Source organism: Palaemon carinicauda, chromosome 43 (genome assembly GCF_036898095.1).
Source record: "Palaemon carinicauda isolate YSFRI2023 chromosome 43, ASM3689809v2, whole genome shotgun sequence".
In the NCBI taxonomy this organism is placed as follows: domain Eukaryota; kingdom Metazoa; phylum Arthropoda; class Malacostraca; order Decapoda; family Palaemonidae; genus Palaemon; species Palaemon carinicauda.
The window spans coordinates 13,219,559-13,240,402 of record NC_090767.1 but is presented as its reverse complement, the minus strand read 5'-3'; the positions used below and the strand labels follow the sequence as shown (position 1 = coordinate 13,240,402).

Here is a 20,844-nt window from a genome sequence, read left to right as displayed (position 1 = left end):
CTAACTCGCCTGTGCGCAGTCGGTCTCCTGTTCGCCCTACGCGCCATCGCTCGCCAACGCGCCATCGATCGCCTACGCGCCATCGTTCTCCCGACCGCCAGCGCTTGCCCTTACAACCGCGCCTTCATTTCTGCGTGCTTGCGTGTGAACCAGTGATTTTACCATCGCGTGAGCGACCGCGCTATCTCGGCCGGGTTCCGCAGCGCGCCCAACCTTGCGAGTCTTCTGGAGCGCATGCTTCCAGATCATCATCCTCATGATCTCCACCCATAAGCGCAGAGCTGCGCACTTCCAGGAGCAGGAAGAATCTTCGGAGAGGTCTAGGCAACATTCTTCTTCTTTTCAGGCAGGCCCCATGATGTCCACTCCTAAGGATCAGCCGATCCCCTTCCCTCCAGCGGGAGTTGCTGACACTGCATCTGTCAGCCGTCAGCCTTGGTTCGGGTCCCTGATCAAAGCGGTTGTGCAGGCTATGAAGCTGGCCCTCACTGAACTGGGACTGAAAGAGAAGGAGAGGAGTGGACTTCGTGGTGACTTCTCCTAGGGTTAAGCTGGCTCCCAAGAAGTCCGTCAGGAAGGCCCCTTCCCCCTCGCAGACGCTTTCTCCTTCCCCCGTGGACCAAGCCTTTCCGTCCTCAGGAGAATCCAGCGAGGTGAGGCATTCTCCCATGGCACCAATGGGAGGAACCCCACCTCGAGGAAGAGAACCATCTCGCGTGGAGAGGAGCCCCCAGACTTCTTTGCTTGTGTCCTGTATCCCTTCTAGGAGGGAGCCCAAGGACTCAAAGACTGTACCAAAGTCTTCATCCCGGATTCGACCAGAACCAGCAAGACCCCAGGAGAACGTCCACGTGTCCCCCCAAGTAGAGTTACTGGGGACAGGAGACCTTGCTGCCAGTCCACAAGGAGGAGAGCAGCATGAGTTGGAGCATGCCTTCTGGCAGGTCCTGAGTCCAATGAGGCAACTCAACGGATTCAAGGACCCCGAGACCGCCCCCCCCGCGAAGGCAAGGATACGGTCCTGGACCAGGTCTACGGTACCCAGAAACTCCCAAAGGCCAGCACGGCTCTGCCTTGGTCCCAGGGAGTGAAGAGTGCCAGAGACAAGGTTGAGGGCCAGCTCTCCGAACTCGCCTCCTCCAGCCGTTCCTCTGCCGGGAACAAACTCCTCCCACCTCCCTGTGTGCAACAGAGGAAGTACTTCGAAATCATGGGGGAGTCTTGTTTAGCTCTTCCCCTCCACCACTCTGTGGAAGAGCTCTCTAGGGGGATTTCTTTCGAGAAACTCTCCGCCCAGCAGGTGACATTCTCGGCTACGGAGATCCTTAGCCAGGAGAAGGTCGCAAAGTGTGCCATGCAGGCCACTAAGTGTGCCGTGCAGGCCACTTCGTGGTTGGATATCTGGCTGGGGTCTCTGGGCATTCTGTTGCAATCCGAGGACTTGTCCAAGGAGAGCACCAGGAGGGCCATGGAGACTTTCCTCCTCTCGGGCACGCGCACCATCGAGTTCCTGACTCACCAAGTTTTGAACTTGTGGGCAAACTCGATCTTGAAGCGTCGTGATGCGGTGACCGAGAGATTCCATGCGAAGGTCCCAACCGTGGATGTCTGCAAGCTCAGACACTCTTCCATCCTTGGAAAGAGCCTGTTTGAGCCCAAGGATGTAGAACGTACAGCTGAGAGGTGGAGGAAGTCGAATCACGATTCGCTCCTCCAAAGGGCCCTTACATCTCGGGCCTACAAGCTTCCAGCTCCTCAACAACAACATCAGCAGCCTCGTCAGTCTAGGACATCGAAACAGGCTCCGGCAGCAAAGGCAAAGGTGTCTAAGCAGCAGCCCTTTCCTGTCAAAGACAAGAAGGGCAGAAAGTCCTCCAGGGGAGGTAGGAATCCTAGGGGGAGCGGCTGAGGCCGTAAACGCTAGGATTGGCAATCCCCCTGCATGTCCACCAGTGGGGGGATGCCTACAAAGTTGCGCAGACAGGTGGCAGCAACTCGGGGCCGATTCCTGGACGATCTCTGTGATCAGCCAAGGATATCGCGTCCCGTTCACAACATCTCAACCTCCCCTGACAGCGAATCCAGTGTCGTTGAGCTCCTATGCCATGGGATCGGCAAAGGGGCTAGCCCTTCGGGCAGAAGTCGAGACCATGCTCAAGAAGGATGCTCTCCAGGAGGTCGTCGACGGCTCCCCAGGCTTCTTCAGTCGACTCTTTCTTGTAAAGAAGGCGTCTGGAGGCTGGAGACCTGTCATCGACCTCTCAGCTCTGAACAAGTATGTCAAGCAAACTTCGTTCAGCATGGAGACAGCAGACACGGTCAGACTTGCAGTGAGACCGCAAGACTTCATGTGCACATTGGGTCTGAAGGACGCGTACTTCCAGATCCCAATCCATCCGTCTTCCAGGAAGTACTTGAGATTCAGCCTAGACAACAAGATCTACCAGTTCAAAGTGCTGTGTTTCGGTCTTTCCACAGCACCTCAGGTGTTCACCAGAGTGTTCACCCTGATATCTTCGTGGGCACACAGGATCAGCATCCGTCTCCTTTGCTATCTGGACGACTGGCTGATCCTGGCAGACTCGTAGTCGACCCTTCTTCGACACCGAGACAAGCTTCTGGGACTTTGCCAAGATCTAGGGATCATGGTAAATCTCGAGAAGTCTTCTCTGCTTCCAACTCAACGACTGGTATATCTAGGCATGATATTAGACACCAATCTCCATAAAGCCTTTCCATCAGACGACATGATAGCAAGGCTGAGGAGGGTCGCAGAGCCTTTCCTCAGACGAGAGGAGCTTCCAGCCCAATCTTGGTTACGTCTCCTAGGTCACCTGGCCTCCCTGGCCCGTCTAGTTCCGAACGGCCGCCTCAGGATGAGATCTCTGCAATGGCGGCTCAAGTCCGTGTGGAATCAGGGCAATGATTCCCCGGACACTCTGGTCCCTATGGGACCTACGGAACGGGTAGACCTGCAGTGGTGGCTGACCGACGAAAACCTCCGAAAGGGAGTGGATCACCTCGTCCTCCCCCCGGATTTGATGCTGTTCTCGGACGCGTCAAAAGAAGAGTGGGGGACCCACGTTCTGAACCAGAGGATCTCAGGCCTATGGTCAGAATCAGAAAAGTACCTCCACATCAATCTGCTAGAAATGAAGGCCGTTTATCTGGCCCTTCAACAGTTCCAGCAGACCCTGGCGGGCCACTCCATATTGGTGATGAGCGACAACACCACAGTAGTGGCTTATATCAACAAGCAGGGAGGTACCTTTTCACAATAGCTATCCCATCTTGCAGTAGAGATACTGAGGTGGACCGAAGTCCACTCGATTCCACTATCAGCTTGCTTCATTCCGGGCAAAAGGAATGTGCTCGCCGACAGTCTGAGCAGGGCATCGCAGATCCTCAAGTAGCCAACAAAGTCCTGACTTTGTGGGGTTCCCCGACAGTGGACTTGTTCGCGACAGCTTTGAACTTCAAGCTGCCGCTGTACTGCTCCCCAGTCCCGGACCCCAAGGCACTCTGGCAAGATGCCTTCCAACAACGGTGGGACAACATCTGTCTGATGAGAAGGGTGCTCAACAAGACCAGAATATCGGTCAATCTGTCAATGACCTTAATAGCTCCGCTATGGCATCATGCAGAGTGGTTCCCGGACCTTCTGCAGCTCCTGACGGAACTCCCGAGAGAACTTCCCCCACGACACGAGCTACTCAAGCAACCACACTGCAACATCTTCCACAAAGTCGTAGCTTTGCTTCGGCTTCACGCCTGGAGACTATCCAGCGTCTCCTCACTGAGAGAGGCTTTTCACAACAAGTTGCGGAGAGGATGTCTCGACACCTGCGAAAATCATCCGCAGGGGTCTACCAGACGAAGTGGTGAGTCTTCTGTGGTTGGTGTCGTGGGAGGGGTGTCTCTCCCCTTGATGCCCCTATTCCAGCAATAGCGGAGTTTCTCCTGTATTTGCGGGAGGAAATGCGCCTTTCAGTCTCGGCGGTGAAAGGCTATCGCTCAGCCTTAAGCCTAGCCTTCAGGCTGAAAGGAGTAGACATTTCTTCCTCGCTGGAACTTTCTTTACTCATACGAAGCTACGAACTTACCTGCCCTCAGTCAGAAGTGAGACCTCCTCCATGGAACGTGGTTCGGGTCCTCAGGGCTCTTAAGAGACCTCCGTTCGAACCATTACGCCAGGCTTCTGATCAACACCTGACTCGGAAGACGGTGCTCCTGCTAGCTTTGGCGTCAGCCAAGCGGGTCGGTGAACTTCATGGTCTCTCATACAACATCACCCATTCAAGGGGATGGGGGAAGGTAACGTTCTGGTTCGTCCCTGAGTTTGTAGCTAAGACTCAGAACCCTGGAGTGTCGGACCCACGGTTCGACTCCTTCAGGGTTTCGAGTCTCCGTTCTGTAACAAATGACCCAGACCATCTGCTACTATGCCCAGTAAGGAGTCTGAGGCGTTATCTGAAGAGAACAGCTGCAGTCCGTCCCCGCGTGCAAGCCCTGTTTGTGCACACAGGAAGGACGAAGAGGAGGGTCACCAAGAAACCATCTCGGCTTAGATTCGAAGGGTCATCCATCATGCCTTGAATCCAGATCCTCCTCCGTCACGTCGCCCCAGAGCACACGATGTCAGAGGCATCGCAACGTCCCTGGCATTCAAGAGAAACTTCTCAGTGACGCAGGGGCTGCAAGCTGGGGTCTGGAAGCGTCAAACGACCTTCTTAGCCAGTACCTGCAGGACGTGACCCACAGGAGCCTCGATACATTTTCTGTCGGCCTTGTGGTGGCTGCACAACAGCTGGTCTAACCTCAGGCTCCTTAATGGACAGGTAGCAGAAGGTTGAGGGCATTGTTAACCGGTTTTAGGCTGTATGAATGAAAAAGTATGTCTGGCCCTTACTTCTTTCTTCATCCTCCCCTCTCTTTGGGAAAGCAGCATCCTGGGTTCTCTCCATAGCTGACCTCAAACCTCTGCAGGTAAACCATGCTCCCTTGTGTTCCTAGTATTAAGATAATACTGTCGCATCCCCCATACCCTGACAAGGTGGTATTGGGAACGTCCTAGCCTAAAATTCCATCTACTGTATAGGACGAGTCACACTTCATTCCTCCACACACAAGCTTATGTAGGCCGCACGTTCCTTGCGGAGCAAGGAACTTGCGAGGTGCAGGGACTCTTTTTCTCGAGTGCTGCTCACTCAGATTCTGAGTCCCCGGGCAAAGCCAAAGCCAGTAAGGCTGGGACTTTCCACCCTACCTAAGAGTTAAATCACCCTATGTAAATAGCGTGGTTTGTATTTCGGTTATGGAACAAATGACAAATTCGGAGATAATTTGTATTTTTCCTGACCATACAAACCTTAGCTATTTACACATATTTGCCCGCCAGCCCTGTCCCCCAAGACAAGTCCTACCTCTAAGTGAAGTGAAGCAGTTCACCGGTGTGTGGGAGGGGAGGGGTAGCTAGCTACCCCTCCCCTACCCCCTCGCTAACTAGCGCTGGGGTAGCTAACCCTCGTTAAAAATCTAATGGCTCGTCATTTCAGCTATGCTGAAAGTAATACCCTATGTAAATAGCTAAGGTTTGTATGGATAGGAAAAATACAAATGATCTCCAAATTTGTCATGTTTGTAACAATTCAGAATACTAAAATCACAGTCTCCAACACCACATGCACTCACTGCACAGCCTCTTAAAACTTTTCCAACGCTTTTAGAAGGCTTTAATCACTGGCAGTTCTTTACTCGGACAGCCTTTATAACATTACGAATGCTTACAGAAGACTAAGATCATTGGCTACATCATCACATGTTTTCACTGCACAACCTCTACAATGTTTACAATGCTTACTGAAGGCTTGAATCGCTGCCAGATCTTCGCTCAAACGACCTTTGTAACGTTTACACTGGTATTCTACTCATCTTTCTTCCTCCCTCTCCCAAATATTTTTTTTGTCAGCTGAATTAGTTAATTGTAATTCTTGTTTTGTTACAGTTATTCATGCTGCCGCTCTCCTCCCGTCGATTTGGCCAGGGAAGGGAGTGTGCAGTCCTTAATTTGTCTTAGTTCCGTAACCGAAATACAAACCAGGCTATTTACATTGGGTTTACCTTTTAGCGCAGCTGAAATGGCGAGCCATTAGAATTTAACGAGGGTGTATTACCCCCCGCGCTAGTTAGCGGGGGGGGGGGGGGGGTAGGGGAGTGGTAGCTAGCTACCCCTCCCCCCTCTCACACACAGGTGAATGCTCACTTTCACTTTTGACTCGGACTGGGACAGACGTCTCTGTCTTGGTCCTCGCTTGGCAGCCATTGTTTGTTTTGTCTTTACTTAATCGCTTACTTTTCTTTTACTCAATATATATGTACTGTAGACATATTTTCATGTTTGTATATATATTTGAGTATAGAATCAGTAAGTTTCCTTTTCAGAGTTGTGTGTGTAGTGTACGATATGTCCGTGGAGTCCTCGGCAGTTAGGCCACCACGGCGTAATTTTATGGGTTGTGATCGAGTTTTACTTTGGTCTTTCTCTCTCTCTCTCTCTCTTGAGGTCGTTCACCCTTTTACTACGTGTTACTACGCCCTTGTAGCTTCCTTCCCGTGTTGGAGGGGTTGCTACGCCGTACGTTTTGTCTCAATTAGTTTATGAATCTAATTGTAGTTGTTAATTTTTCAGGTTGTGGAACGATTCCTTTCGGGGTTTTCGTTCTTTCTTTAGTGTTCATTCATTTTTAAATTACATAATTACATAGTTTTATAATTATAATTGTTATAATTCTGTTTTGGTTACAGCTCTCCTTCCGTGAGTGTAAGTGGTTGTGAGGGCACGTGCCTGTTGTGTAATTCTTGTTCCTTTCCCTCGGGATTCCTCTTCGGAGCCTTCCCGGGGGAATGAATGTGTACTAATGTTTTTTTATTTCATTTTTTTTACAGTTACCGATCTAGTTCGTTTCTGTAATATGGCAACGGTGTGAGCTGTCTTGTGGAGGCCTGGGGATTAGGCTGTTGCTGCCTCCCCTTTGGATTTTCGTCAGGGGCGTGTATCCTTCTACTGGAAGTACTCCCGTGACGATTGACAGCTCTCCAGTTCATTTTAGAACTCTCAGGAGGCTTGCCTCCTTGGGTGGGTAACTTTCCTTCCGAGGGAAGTTTTTCCTGTCCAGGCTGAGTTTTTCCTCTTTTGGGGGGTTCTTCTCTTGCCTTTTTTTTTTTTTGTGCGACTATGCTCTGGTGCTGAGTGGTCACATCTGCAGTTTCGCTCAAGGGGCTGGGCAACTGCAGGAGCCCCTCTTCGGAGGATTGCTCCTTTTAGGTCACTGGCTAACCAGTCTCTTCTACGAAGTGTTTCTCTTTCGTTCGCGAGAGTACACTCATAGAGACTCCTCTTCGGAGGATTCTTCTGCTGCTGTTGCTGTTGGCCTCCTTCGCCGTAAGGCTCACCGTCCGCCTCGTCGTAAGGGCCTCTCATCTCCCTATAAGGGTGCTAAGAGGCGCCTTTTTGAATCTACGTTTGCAGCCTACGACTCCTTCATCCGCCCTGCTGCAGATGGACAGCAATCTGACCTCGTCTTCCGACGTACAACGGTCTTCCCGACGGACAACGGTCTTACGACGGACATCAGTCTCCCGGCGGACAGGCAACGGTCTTCCGACGGACATCTGTCTCCCGACGGACAGGCAACGGTCTTCTGACGGACATCTGTCTCCCGACGGACAACGAGCTCCTGCTCAGTGTTAGCGCACAGGCGCTCTCCTGCTCATCGGCGCTTCCTGATAGCTAGTGCTCTCCTGTTCGCCAACGCTCTCCTGTTCGTCAGCTCTCTCATGATGATCATCTCTGCTGTTCCTGTTGGTTCCTGTTACGCGCCCACGTTCGCCCTCGCGATCTAGAACTTTGGTTCAGGTCTGGGTCAAGGACTCTTCTTCTATGCGCAGGCGTCCACGCATTGCCTTCTGCTCGTCAGCGATCATCAACTCGTCAGCGACCTTAGACGCGTCAACGTTCACCTGCTCGCCAGCGATCTCCTACGCGTCAACGATCGCCATCGATCTGCCACGCGTGTCAGTTCCCCTGACCACATCAGTAGCGATCTAGCGCTCGCCTGCTGTGGACCACGATCTCCGGTAGCTGAGTCTTGCCGTAGATCTTCCTCCTGCTCGCCAGCGCTCACCTTTTCTTCTGTCCTTTTGTGCGCCAGCTTTCTTCAATCGCCAGCGCACATCTGCGCGCCCTTTTTTGCCGCGCACCAATGGGCGCCAACGGGTTTCTGACCGTCTAGGATCGCCTGATTAACAGCTGGCTTCAGCGCTCACCTTCCTGATGCACCTGCGCGCCTTCCGTAAGCGCGATGCGCGCTAACCATCACTAGTCTCTCTCACGTTGGCAATCGCCTATGCACCCACGCGATTCTTCATCTGCTCGCTAGCGTTTTGTTAATGCACCACCGCTCGCCAACGCGCCGTCGCTTGCCGACGCGCCATCGCTTGCCAACGCTCCGTCACTCTCCTGCGGGCTATTGCCTCGCCAGAATGCGCCATCGCTCGCCGACGTGCCATTGGTCTCCCGACCGCCTGTGCTCACCCGCCCGCCCACGTGCCTGCACGTCTACGCTCATGCGCGACCGCGCACATGCTCTCCAATGTTTGCCCGCGTGCGAACCGACGGTGTTCCGTCGCGCGAACCGACGGTGTTCCGTCGCGCGAACCGACGGTGTTCCGTCGCGCGAACCGACGGTGTCCCGTCGCGCGAACCGACGGTGTCCCGTCGCGCGAACCGACGGTGTCCCGTCGCGCGAACCGACGGTGTCCCGTCGCGCGAACCGACGGTGTCCCGTCGCGCGAACCGACGGTATTCCGTCGCGCGGACCGACGGTGTCCCGTCGCGCGGACCGACGGTGTCCCGTCGCGCGAACCGACGGTGTCCCGTCGCGCGAACCGACGGTGTTCCGTCGCGGGAACCGACGGTGATCCATCACGCTAACCTACAGTGTTTCTTCGCACGAACGTCGGCTTAATTCTTGCAGTATCCATTGCTCGCCTATGGGTTATCACTCGCCAACCACCAGCTCTCGCCCTTCCTTCCACGCTCGCCCTCCTTCTGCGCTCCTTCGCTCACTTTCGTTTGCGTTCCTGCGTGACCGCGCATGGGCGCTTCCACGTTTGCCCACGCGCAAATCATTGATTTACCATCGCGCGAGCTCCAGGGCGATTGCGACCACGATTCCCATTGGGGTTTTTGCAGCATGGCCAGCCTGGCGAGTTCTTCTGGAGCGTATTTCCAGAACACGGCCTCACCCCGTAAACGCAGAGCATGGCACATGCAAGAATAGGAAGAATCTTCAGGAAGGTCTGAGCAACACTCCTCTTTCCAGAACCTGGGTTAGCCCTTCCCCGTCATTCCCTGGAAGGATTTTTGGCGGGGGGCTTTCCGTTCGAGATTTCTCCATCGGCCAAGGGGTGACTGCTTACCCCTTCCTCTTTTCCACCTCGTGTAGGGGGCTTACCAGGTCCTTTCCCTCCTCAGTTACGGCCCGAGGTTTGGTTCAAGGAAGCTACAGGAAGGTCATGGGTACTTTCCTCCTCTCGGGCTCAAGCACCTTGGCGTTTCGTCGTTAAGTATCTAACGCGGGCAAGCTCGATGTTGGACCATCTGGACGCGCTGACCGAGGGCTTCCTTTCGGGTGTCTCATCCGTGGATGTCGACAACCTCAGACACCCTTCCATCCTTGAGAAGTGTTTGTGTGTGCCCATGGACAGAGACTTAGACAGCGGCTGTGCGGAGGAAGTCGACTTCCGTTTTCACTCCTCCAAGGCGCTTTCTTCCAGACTCTGCAGGGCTCCAGCGCCTTTTTCTTTCAACCACGTTGGCCTAAGTTATCGGTTACGACAACTGAGACAAGGCGTCCAATTGCAGTTTCCTCCTGTCAGGAACAGATGGCACGAGAGGCTCCCCCCGGGGGGGGGGGGCATAGTCCTAAAGGGAGCGGCAGAGTTCACGAACTCTAGGATTTGCACCCCCCCCTCTTCCAGGTTTCACGCTGGGAGGATGCTTAAGGTTACTCATCCGGATGACAGCTTCCCGATGCCCATTCCCGCACAATCTCTGTGATCAGCCAAGGATATCGCGCCTGCCGTCTCTGTCAGCGAATTCAGTGTCTCTAAATCTCTTTGCCATAGGGTCGGCAAGAGTTTGCCCGTTTGGGCAGAATGATCCATACCTTAGGAGAAGGTCCTCCATAGGATCATCGACGGCTTCACCCCCGGCTTCATCAGTCGATCCTTTCTTGTAAGGAAGTATCTGAGACGGGAGTTCCGTAGTCGACCTCTCAGCCCTGATCAAGTTTGTCGAACAAACTTCGTCCAGCGTGGAACAGCAGAATCGATCAGACTGGTAACGAGGCGACAGGACTCCTTAAACCCTGGATCGGAAGGACGGGTACTTTCAGTTTCCATTCCATCCATCTTCCAGGGAGCTCGTGGAATTCGGCCTAGACTGCAGGTATTCCTGCTTATGATGCAGTGTGGCGATCCCGACGTGGCATCGCAGGTTTTTTCCCCAGAGAACTCTCCCTGCTTTTCTCATGGCCGTTCAGGTGCAGGCTTCCGCCTCCTTCGCTTTTTTGAGGTCTGGTCAACTCCGGTAGGCTCGGGTTCGACCTTCTTCAGTGCCGGGGCAAGCTTCCGGATGCTTACCATGAGTGGGGGTTCATGGTATTTTGCTGGGAGCCTTCTCTTCTTCTGCCTCAACATCTGGAGTATCTGGCCATGATATTGAGTCAACGGCCTTACCACGTTGGAAACCCCGCTTCTCGTCCGTCCAGCGAGGTTAAGCAACGTCGGTTCTGGTCGGTACTTGGATGGGTGACCACCTGGGGACGCCAGATTCTGTTGCCACCTCCTCCGAGCCTTCCCTTCAGTTGACTGTGGCAAGGCTGAGGAGAGTCGCAGTACCTGTTCTCAGTCAAGCAGAGCTTTCAGCCCTACCTTGGAACGTTTCCTAGTTCTCCTTTCCTCATTGACCTGTCTATAGTTCCGAACGGTCGCCTCAGGATAAGTTCCATGTGGGGCGGTCCAAGTTCCGGTGGTTTCAGGCAACGATTAACCGGACTTCCTGGCCCCTATGGGACCAGCGGAACTATTAGACCTGCAATGGGTTTTGACCTATGGAACCTCTTGATGGGAGTGGATATTCTCATCCTTTCCCCACATTCTTGATGCTGTTCTCGGACTCGTCAAAGAAAAGGGGGGGGGGCATGTTCTGGTCCAGGCCTATGGTCAGAACCTGAAGGATACCTCTCCATCATTCAGGCAGGCTTAGGGGCCGTAGTCTGGCCCCTCTACAGATCCTACAGCTCCTGCCGAGTCGCTCCGTGCGCGTCGACTTCATGATTCTGGCGTGTTCTAACCAGCAGGGGACGCATTTTTGCACCTTCACATCTTGCAGTAGAGATACCGAGATGATTGAGATACTCTCAATACCACCATCGGCTCTCTCATTCCAGGCAGAGGAATGTTCTCTCCGACTATCCGAGCAGAGCCTCGTAGAGAGAGTGTACCTGGGGGTCTTTGGCCTTGAGTAACCAGCAAGTGCTGGTCTGGGGGACCTGATCGCGAAAGCTTGGAACCTCAAGCTTCCGCTGTTCTTCCCCCCAGTCTCAGACCCCGAGACTCTGGCAAGATGCATTCCGGTAATGGTGGGACAACTTCGACGCCTGCGTCTTCCCTCCTTTTTGTCTGTAAAGAATGGGTCTCAACAAGACCAGGTTGTCTGTCAACCTTTCAATGGGAGAGCTCCACTGGGACTATGCGCAGAACGGTTTCTGGACCCTCTGCTTCCCCTGACGGAACTCCCGGGAGAGCTTCTCCCACGGCACAGACTACTCAAACAACCGCACTGCAACATCTTTCACGAACCGGGGCGTCGCTTCGGCTTCATGCCTGGAGACACTACGCCTCCTCCTCAAGAAGAGACAACCCGCTACAGTCGCAGGACGGAGGTCACGTCATCTGCGATAGTCATCCGCAGGGGTCTTCCAGGCGAAGTGAAGAGTCTTCGGTGGTTGGTGCCGTGGGAGATATACCTCTTCCCTTGAGGCCTCTTCTCCAGCAATAACGGTCTTATTGCCTTCCGGCGGGAGAAAACTCCTTTCCGCTCTCGGCAATGAAGCCTGTCGCTCAGCCTTTCCCTGACCTTCAGGCTTAAAGGAATAACTTTTTCCTGCCCGCTGGATCTTTCCTCGCTCATGCGAAGCTACGATCGTCCCTGCCCTAGTCGGAGTGAGACCTCCAACTTGGAGCATGGCTCGGACTTTTTAGTCATTTAAGAGATCTTCTCAAGACCCTTTACGACAGGCCTCTGATTGTATTCCGTCTTGGGTCTCCTGCTCACTCTGGCCGCGGCCAGTGTGTAAGCAATCTTCTTGGTCTCGTACGACTCCGCCCTTTCTAAGGAAAGGGGGAAGGCAACATTCAGGTTCGCTCCTGAGTTGTTGGCTAGACTCAGAATCTTGGGGTCCCGGCCCTTTGGTCCAATTCCTTTAAGATTTCGAGTCACCATTCTGTATCTGATGTCCCAAAACCTTCTCTTTCTTGCCAATAAAGGAATCGAGAGGTTAGCTTTGGGAACAGCTGCAGTTTGTCCTCAGTTGCAGCCGATTTGGGAGCACAAGGAGGACACGGGGGGAGTCACCAGTATACCTCTTCAGCTCGGACTCAAGGACATTCATCTCGACCTTTCTCCAGACCCTCCCCCGTCACATCGCCCTACAGCACGATGTTGGATACATCGCAATGTCCCTCGCCTTCGAGTAATACTACTCTGTGACGCAGGTGCTACAAGCTGGAATCTGGAAGCGTCTAATGACCTTCGCAGCCCGCTTCCTGCAGGGCGTGACCCACAGGAGTTTCGATACATTTTCTATCGCTCTGTGGTGGCTACACAACAGCTGGTCTAACCTCAGGCTCCTTTTTGGACAGGTAGCAGAAGGTTGAGGGCATTGTTATCAGGTTTTAGTCTGCATGAACGAAAGAAGTATGTCTGGCCCTTATTTCTTTCTTCATCATCCCCTCTACGGGGGAGCAGCATCCTGGTTTCTGCATAGCTGACCTCGAACCTCTGCAGGTAAACCATGCTTCCTTGTGTTCCGAGTATTGAGTCAATACTGTCGCGTCCCCCATACCCTGACGAGGTGGTATTGGGAACGTCCTAACCCAGAGTTCCTTCTGGAACTCCAGGTCAACTGCCTAGAACGGGTCACACTTCTTCCTTCACACACAAGCTTACGTAGGCCACACGGTTCCTTGCGGAGCAAGGAACTTGTGAGGTGCAGGGACTCCTTTTCTCGAGTGCGACTCACTCGGATTCTGAGTCCCCGGGTAAAGCCAAAGCCAGTATGGCTGGGGACTTTCCACCCTACCTAAGGGGTAAGTGTCCCAATGTAAATAGCGTGGTTTGTATTTCGGTTACGGAACAAATGACAAATTCGAAGATAATTTGTATTTTCCCTAACCATACAAACCTTAGCTATTTACACATATTTGCCCGCCAGCCCTGTCCCCCAAGACAAGTCCTACCTCTAAGTGAAAGTGAGCATTCACTTGTGTGTGAGGGGGGGAGGAGTAGCTAGCTACCACCCCCCCCCCCCCCGCTAACTAGCGCAGGGGTTATACACCCTCGTTAAATTCTAATGGCTCGCCATTTCAGCTGTGCTAAAAGGTAAACCAAATGTAAATAGCTAAGGTTTGTATGGTTAGGAAAAATACAAATTATCTTCGAATTTGTCTCTGTTTTCTCGGGGGTCACCTTTCCTGTCCGCAGATTAGGGTGCTCCTCCCGAGGGAGTTCATTCTTGCATAATTTGTTATTATTTTCCCTCTGTTAGCGATGCCGTACTTCTTCGTTCGGCTAAGATAGCCGACGTAGAAGAGCAGTGCTGTTCATTCCTCTGGAATCTGCTATCTATACGCCATCAGTTTCCTGTTCTCCTGCGCCTGGGACACTTCCTGATAAATAAGCTAACCTAGAGGAACTAGCTCTGGCTACGCTTTCTCAGGTAGCGCTTAATGCATACTTTCAACTCTAATAAGGCTTGTTGATGGGAAGCAAAGAGAGCCGCCCGGTGGTCCGCCTCCAGGGGTTGGACTGCTTTCCCTTCCTAGGGAGATTTATCCTCCACAGGTGTTGGGCTGTTTCTCCCTTCCGAGAGGAAACTTCCTTTCATCTTCTCTGCCCTGCAATCTTCCGTCGGCGGCAGAGCAAAGTACTGTACGAGACAAATCTCTCCTGCGGATGAACACCTCTCTCGTTAGCGAGAGGGACCACCCTTAGAAACACCTTTTCGTTGACCCTCCAGAAATCTTCCTGCTAAGCAGTCTTCGTGGCGGGGTATCATCACTGTCGAGCTTGCTGAGTTTATAGATCTCTTCATCACCTCAGACACGCTCTTTTGCCTTTGGCAAAGTGACTTCTGTTTAGCTTGTCGTTGACATCCGCCGAACGGTCCCCATCGGAAGATTTTCAAGGACGGACGAATCTCGTCAGTCTCGCCATTCACCCTCTGGTTCCTGACCTTCGCCTGTCTTTCCTTGGACTCTGAGTTCCCCTGTTCAACGCTGTCAGGCCTCTCGCCATCAAACTGCTGTTAGTGGCTCACTGTCGCCCATCGAATCTCTGGATTTCCCGACCTGCCCTCGACGACTGCGGTATGTCGCCAATTGCTAGCTCGCTGATCGCCAATCGTCATTCCCCCGCACGTCGATTGCCGATCACGATTCATCAACTTGCCGATTGGTGACTGCTAGCCCGTCTTTCACCGATCATCAATCTCCTGCTTACCAATCGCCGATTTCTTGTTATTTATCAGCTCGCTGGTTGCCAGCCTCTCACTGATCGCACTGATCATCGATCGCGGTTCGACGACTCGTTTTTTGCCCTTCAAGGCAGGCGACAGTTCTCCGTTTGTCAACTTGACGTTCGCTTACTCGCCGTCCACTGTTCGTCAGCTCGTGTTCATCACTAAGCCAGCTCAAGATAGACTTCTTTTCTCTCTCTTGGGCTTACGCTATATCCGTAGACCTCCCACGTAGAGTTAAAGGAGTTGTTTTAAGGTCTCTCTCTTCAAAGAGTGATTTCATCTAGATGACAGATCGTCTTCTCACCTCTCTCTTGGGCTTGCGCTACTTCGGTATCCCTCCCACATAGAGTTAAAGGAGTTTAACGCAGTTTTCCTTCTGGGAACCTAACCCACAGACTTGTTGATCGCCAGCACAGTCTTCTGCTGCTCGCCGATCACTTTCTCGTCATTGACCAGTAGACTCGCCACCCTCCAAGAGCGGAAGGCAAACGACATTGCTCGTTGGTCGCCTGCTCAGCAGCGTTCGACAGATCACTCCGCCTCTCCTTTTGCTCACCGACAAATTCCGGTTCATGGCTCGACGGCTGGTTCCAGCCTCCCTGACGGTTCACCGACTCGCCAAGTTGCTGATTCCCTTTCTAAGCGTCACAGCCCTACAGAACAGCCTTCAGCTCGCCGATCACTCCAATTGCCGACTCACTGATTGCCAACTGCTGGTAACTCGCCATCTCGTCAACCTTCAGCTGTGCCTCAACCCTCTCGTCGTTCTCCAACCACTCCCCTCTACTGGAGAAAAGGGTAAACAACGCCAGCCTCGTGCTGGCTGTCGTTCGTCTTCCCATCCATCGTTGAAGCGGTCAGCTGACGATTGGAAAGACTCTTCCCATTGGCAGACAGCTGCTCGTGACCTTGCGGCCACAGCACAGCGGCAGCAGGAACCATCCCCCGGCCGTTGCCAGCTTTCTCCCAAACAACAACACCCTTCTGAACAACGCTGCTCACAGGAAGGGAAACTTGTTAGGTCTTCTCCAGCTCCAATGCCCCAGCCAGATAAATTTAAGGCTTCCCAGAACTCTCCCTCGCCTCGTTCCCCTTCCCACAAAAGCAGACCCTCGCCTTCGCTGGGGTAGAGTGGAAAAGGATAGACGTCTGGATTTTAAGATCCAGAAGATCCCCTCATCGCAGCCGGTCCCGTTCTCTGGAAAGGGGGCGGAAGAACTGCAGACTGGCCCAAAGACTGTCCATGCAGCAGATAGGGCTCCTTTGCGGAGGCCCTCTTCGTCTTTCCCTTCAAAGGAACTTTCCGACAGCTCTGCTATCAGATAGGAACCATGGTACGGAGCCTTGGTGAGAGCTGTTACCCGGGCTTTTGCCTCAGGTTTTCCTACAGCTCATTCTCCAAAGACTCATGATCCTGCTGGAGGAGTCTTTCTCTCCATCTTCGGACCCAAGGTGAATATCCATGCTTCCATTCCAGCGTAAGAGGAGCCCCTGACAAAACAGTCTCATCTACGGTCAAGCTGCCCTCAGGTATCACGCCCATCGGTTTGAGTCGACTCCTTCCATAGGGAAGAGTCTCTAGAAGGCTCCTTCCGTCCCTCTCCCATCGAAGAAGTCCCATGAGAGAGTAGTCTCCAGACCTGTGGAGGATAAGATCCCTCCCCCTACGGATGTCCAGCAGAGAGTCATCCTTGCAAGACCTTCTGTCTTAGAGACTTTCTTTCCTCCAAGGAAGGAGTCTGAAGACTCAAAAACCCTGCCTAAATCCCCTTCGAAGATAACGAGACTCATAGAGGAAGTCAGACAATCAATTTCCGGCCACCACGATGACAACCACGACCTACCTCCAGATGATGTCTCGTGGGTGGAAGACTTCAAACCAGCTGTCAGTCCTTCAGGAGCAAAGTAAAAGGAGTCAGAGCATGCATGAGGACCGTCAATGAGTTGGCACATCAGACGACAGTGAAGTGAGGCTAAGGAAGGTTGCAAGACCATTTCTCAGATGAGAAGAACTCCCAGCCCAGAAGGGGCAATATCTCCTCGGGCACCTGTCATCCCTGGTCCGTCTAGTTCCCAACGGCTGCTTCAGGATAAGATCCCTGCAGTGTTAGCTAAAGTCCTCCTGTTCCCATGTGTAACCTAGTATTGTGTCAATACTGTTGCGTCCCCATAACCTGGCGAGGTGGTATTGGGAATGTCTTGGTGACTTTGAACGAATCTGAGGATTCGAAAGAACTCTTACCTTGACAGTCACACTGCTTACATCACAAACACACAGCTTGTGTAGGCTGCAGAGCATGCATAGCAAGGTTTAGTAAGTTGTTAGGGATTCCATCTCATGTGCTAACACACATGAGGAGCAATCCCTGGATAAAGCCAGATTGACAGAGATGTCTGCGCTCCTACTGGGTGAGTCGACCCCCATAAATAGCCTTAGTTTGTATTCAAGTTACGGAACAAATGACAAATTTGGAAGTAATATGTATTTTTCCAAATGATACAAATCTGTAGCTATTTATACAGATTTGCCTGCCAACCCTGTCCTCCTAGAAGTCCTACCTCCAAGCAAAGTGAATTACAGTCACAAGTTTGTGAGTTAGAGGGCTAGCTACTACTAAACCCCCCTCCCCTCCCCCGCTAACTATCGGTATGGGTGGTTAACCCTCGCTAAAAGTCTAATGGCTCATCTTTGAGCATCGCTGAAAGTAATATTCCCAGTGAATGCTTCACTTTCGGCTCGGACATGGACAGACGTCTCTGTCTTTGTCCTCGCTTGGCAGCCATTGTTTGTTTTGTCTTTACTTAATCACTTACTTTTCTTTTACTCAATATATATGTAAACATTTTCTCATGTTTATGTATATATTTGAGTATAGAAGTCAGGTTAATGTGGGTAAGGGTTAGGTTTGGTAGGGAATGTTGGGCGTTTGTCAGTGCGTATGGGCCAGGTAGTGAGAAAAGTGAAGAAGAGCGGAATGAGTTCTGGAATGAATTAACTAGGTGTGTAGAAGGACTGGGTAGAAGGAATTATGTAGTTGTTATGGGTGACTTAAATGCTAGAGTGGGCGCTGGAGAGGTAGAAGGTGTCATTGGGAAGTATGGCGTACCAGGTGAAAATGAGAGTGGTGAGAGACTGGTAGACATGTGTGTTGAACAAGAGATGGTAATAAGTGCTAGCTTCTTTAAAAAGAAAGATAAAAATAAGTATACATGGGTTGTTATGCAGGAACAACTTTCATCGTTAGTTAAAGCTTTCAGCCACCCTTCTCAGTCCGTCAGACGTAAGGACGTCTCTTTGCCTGTTAAGAGATCTTCTTCTAAGAGAGATTTTAGTATCTCTCCCAAGAAACCTCTGCGCACTTCGTCGGCCGTACGACAACGTGCACCCTCTTCATCGGCACGCTGCCAGGAATTTCCTTCCCCCCTCTCCCGCCGCCAGGACGATACTGCCTCTCGTTCTCGGCGCCGTGACGATTCCGTTTCTCTTTCGAAACGCCAGGACGTTACTGCCTCGTTTCTTAGGAAACAGGATGAATGCAGTCTGCATTTTCAAGGCGACGGCAGCCTGCATCTTCTGGACGCTTCCGTTTCTCGTCATCGTGACGATACTGCCTCTCGTCATTGTGACGATATCGCTTCTCGTCATCGTGACAATACCGCCTCTCGCCGACTGGGTGTTAGCGGCGCTCGGCGCCAGGATTCTAACAGCCTCGCTGCCAGACTGCTGGCAGCCCAACTCTTCGGGATGTTATCCTTGAGCAGGACCTCGAAGATATTTCGGAAGAGGAAGAAAAACCTGCCGACTCTTCTAGCGATTACAAGGTTCTTTCTCGCTCTCTTTGGAACTTTATGGGGAGGAATTTCAACCTTCGGCCCCTCGTTCTCCTCAGTCTCAATTTACCAGGAAGAAAGCTACTAAGTCTTCGGCCTTCATCAAAATGAAACTTTCAATTTCGGCCAGGAAAGCTCTCGCTAAAGTGGATGATTGGATGAAGGAACGGAGACAAGCTGTCAAGACCACCTTTTCTTTTCCACCGTCCCGGCTCGCTTCCAAGGCCGGTATGTGGTATGAGACAGGGGAACCTTTGGGGTTAGGAGTGCCTTCCTCCTCCCAAGGTGACTTCTCGGCTCTTGTGGACTCGGCAAGAAGGCATGCTTTAAACTCTGCCAAGGTGATGTGGTCCATGTCGGAGCTTGATCACCTCGTCAAGGGAATTTTCAGGGTTTTCGAGGTTTTCAGCTTCCTGGACTGGTCTCTCGGGACTCTGGCCAGGAAGTCTGAACTCCTGGAGGACACAAAGGACCTGACGAGTATCATGTCCTGCATGGACAAAGCTCTAAGGGATGGAGCTAATGAATTGGCTTCCCTTTTCTCAGCAGGGGTCTTAAAGAAGAGGGCCCTTTTGTTCTCCTTCACCTCTAGATCTGTGACTGTTGCCCGGAAGTCGGAGCTACTTTACGCCCCTTTTTCACGTCATCTTTTTCCTGAAGCTCTGGTCAGAGATATCTCCCTTTCTCTGGCTCAGAAGGCTACTCAGGACCTTTTGTGTCGGTCGGCTAGAAAGACCTTACCTGTTGCTCCTGCTCCTCTGAAGAAGGAGGAGAAGAAGTTTCAACAGCCCTTTCGGGGCAGGATCTCCTCGAGAGCGGATTTTAGGGGGAGAAGACAAGAGTCAGGGCCAAGGACCAGCAGGGGTGCGTTTAGGCCCCGGTCCAAAAAATGAGATGGAAGTCCTCCAGACACCAGTAGGGGCAAGACTGTCTCGTTTTTGGCAGTCTTGGGAAAGGAGAGGGGCGGACACCTGGTCCCTCTCAGTCGTCAAGGAAGGTTACAAGATCCCCTTTTTAAAGAAACCACCTCTCTCAGACTCTCCCCTGGCCTTAGTGGCTCAGTACACCGACGCGGGGAGACGAGAGGCTCTTCTGGAGCTAGTCGACCAGATGTTGGTCAAGGGAGCAATAGAGCCAGTTCAAGACCTCGCCTCCCCAGGCTTTTACAATCGCCTGTTTCTGGTTCCCAAGAACTCGGGTGGATGGAGACCAGTCCTAGATGTCAGCTCTCTGAACGCCTTCGTGGAGAAAACAAAGTTCTCCATGGAGACGACTCAGTCAGTGCTGGCTGCAGTTCGTCCAGGAGACTGGATGGTTTCTCTCGACCTGTAGGACGCTTATTTTCACGTCCCCATTCATCCGTCTTCGAGGAGATATCTGAGGTTTGTGTTCCAGGGCAAGTGCTTCCAGTTCAGGGCACTTTGCTTCGGTCTCAGCACAGCTCCCCAAGTTTTCACCAGACTTATGGCGAATGTGGCAGGCTGGTTACACCAGGAGGGGATAAGGGTCTCCTTCTATCTAGACGACTGGCTGATCCGGTCACAGTCGAAAGAGAAATGTCTGGAGGACCTAATGAAAACTTATACGATCACTCAGGACCTGGGACTCATCGTCAACTGGGGGAAGTCTCAGACCGAGCCGAATCAGACTATTCTCTATTTGGGGATAGTTCTGAATTCAGTTCTTTTTCAGGCTTCTCCCTCCCAGGAGAGGCAGACCAGGTGCCTGGACAAAGTCAAAGACTTTTTGAGGAAGCAGGAATGCTCAGCGAAGGAGTGGATGAGTCTGCTGGGAACTCTATCCTCCCTGGAGCAGTTTGTCCCTTTGGGGAGACTGCACCTAAGGCCTCTGCAACACTTCCTCGCAAAGGTTTGGAACAGAAAGATCCAGGAGGACACTTTTTCTTTTTTCCGACAGAGATCAAGGATCTTTTAATGTGGTGGCTGGACCCAGCTCTGTTGGGAAAAGGGATCTCCTTGTTCAAGAAGAACCCCGACCTAGTGTTATTCTCAGACGCGTCCGAGTCAGGCTGGGGAGCAACACTAGGGAACAAAGAGGTCTCAGGTATTTGGGAAGGGAGTCAGGTCAGTTGGCATATCAACAGGAAGGAATTGATGGCCATTTTGTTAGGGCTCAAGGCCTTCAAAAC

General features: G+C 52.3%; 1 protein-coding gene, 1 long non-coding RNA gene and 1 pseudogene across 2 annotated transcripts in view; all 3 read left to right on the top strand.

Annotated features, from left to right (window-relative positions):
* LOC137633719 (tRNA 2'-phosphotransferase 1-like) overlaps window positions 1–20,844 on the top strand; it is a 534,213-nt gene that overhangs the window by 243,276 nt on the left and 270,093 nt on the right. The window lies entirely within an intron of this gene.
* The window catches only part of LOC137633587 (uncharacterized), a 110,763-nt gene that overhangs the window by 50,900 nt on the left and 39,019 nt on the right, over window positions 1–20,844 (top strand). The window lies entirely within an intron of this gene.
* LOC137634063 (5S ribosomal RNA) lies at window positions 10,787–10,905 on the top strand (annotated as a pseudogene).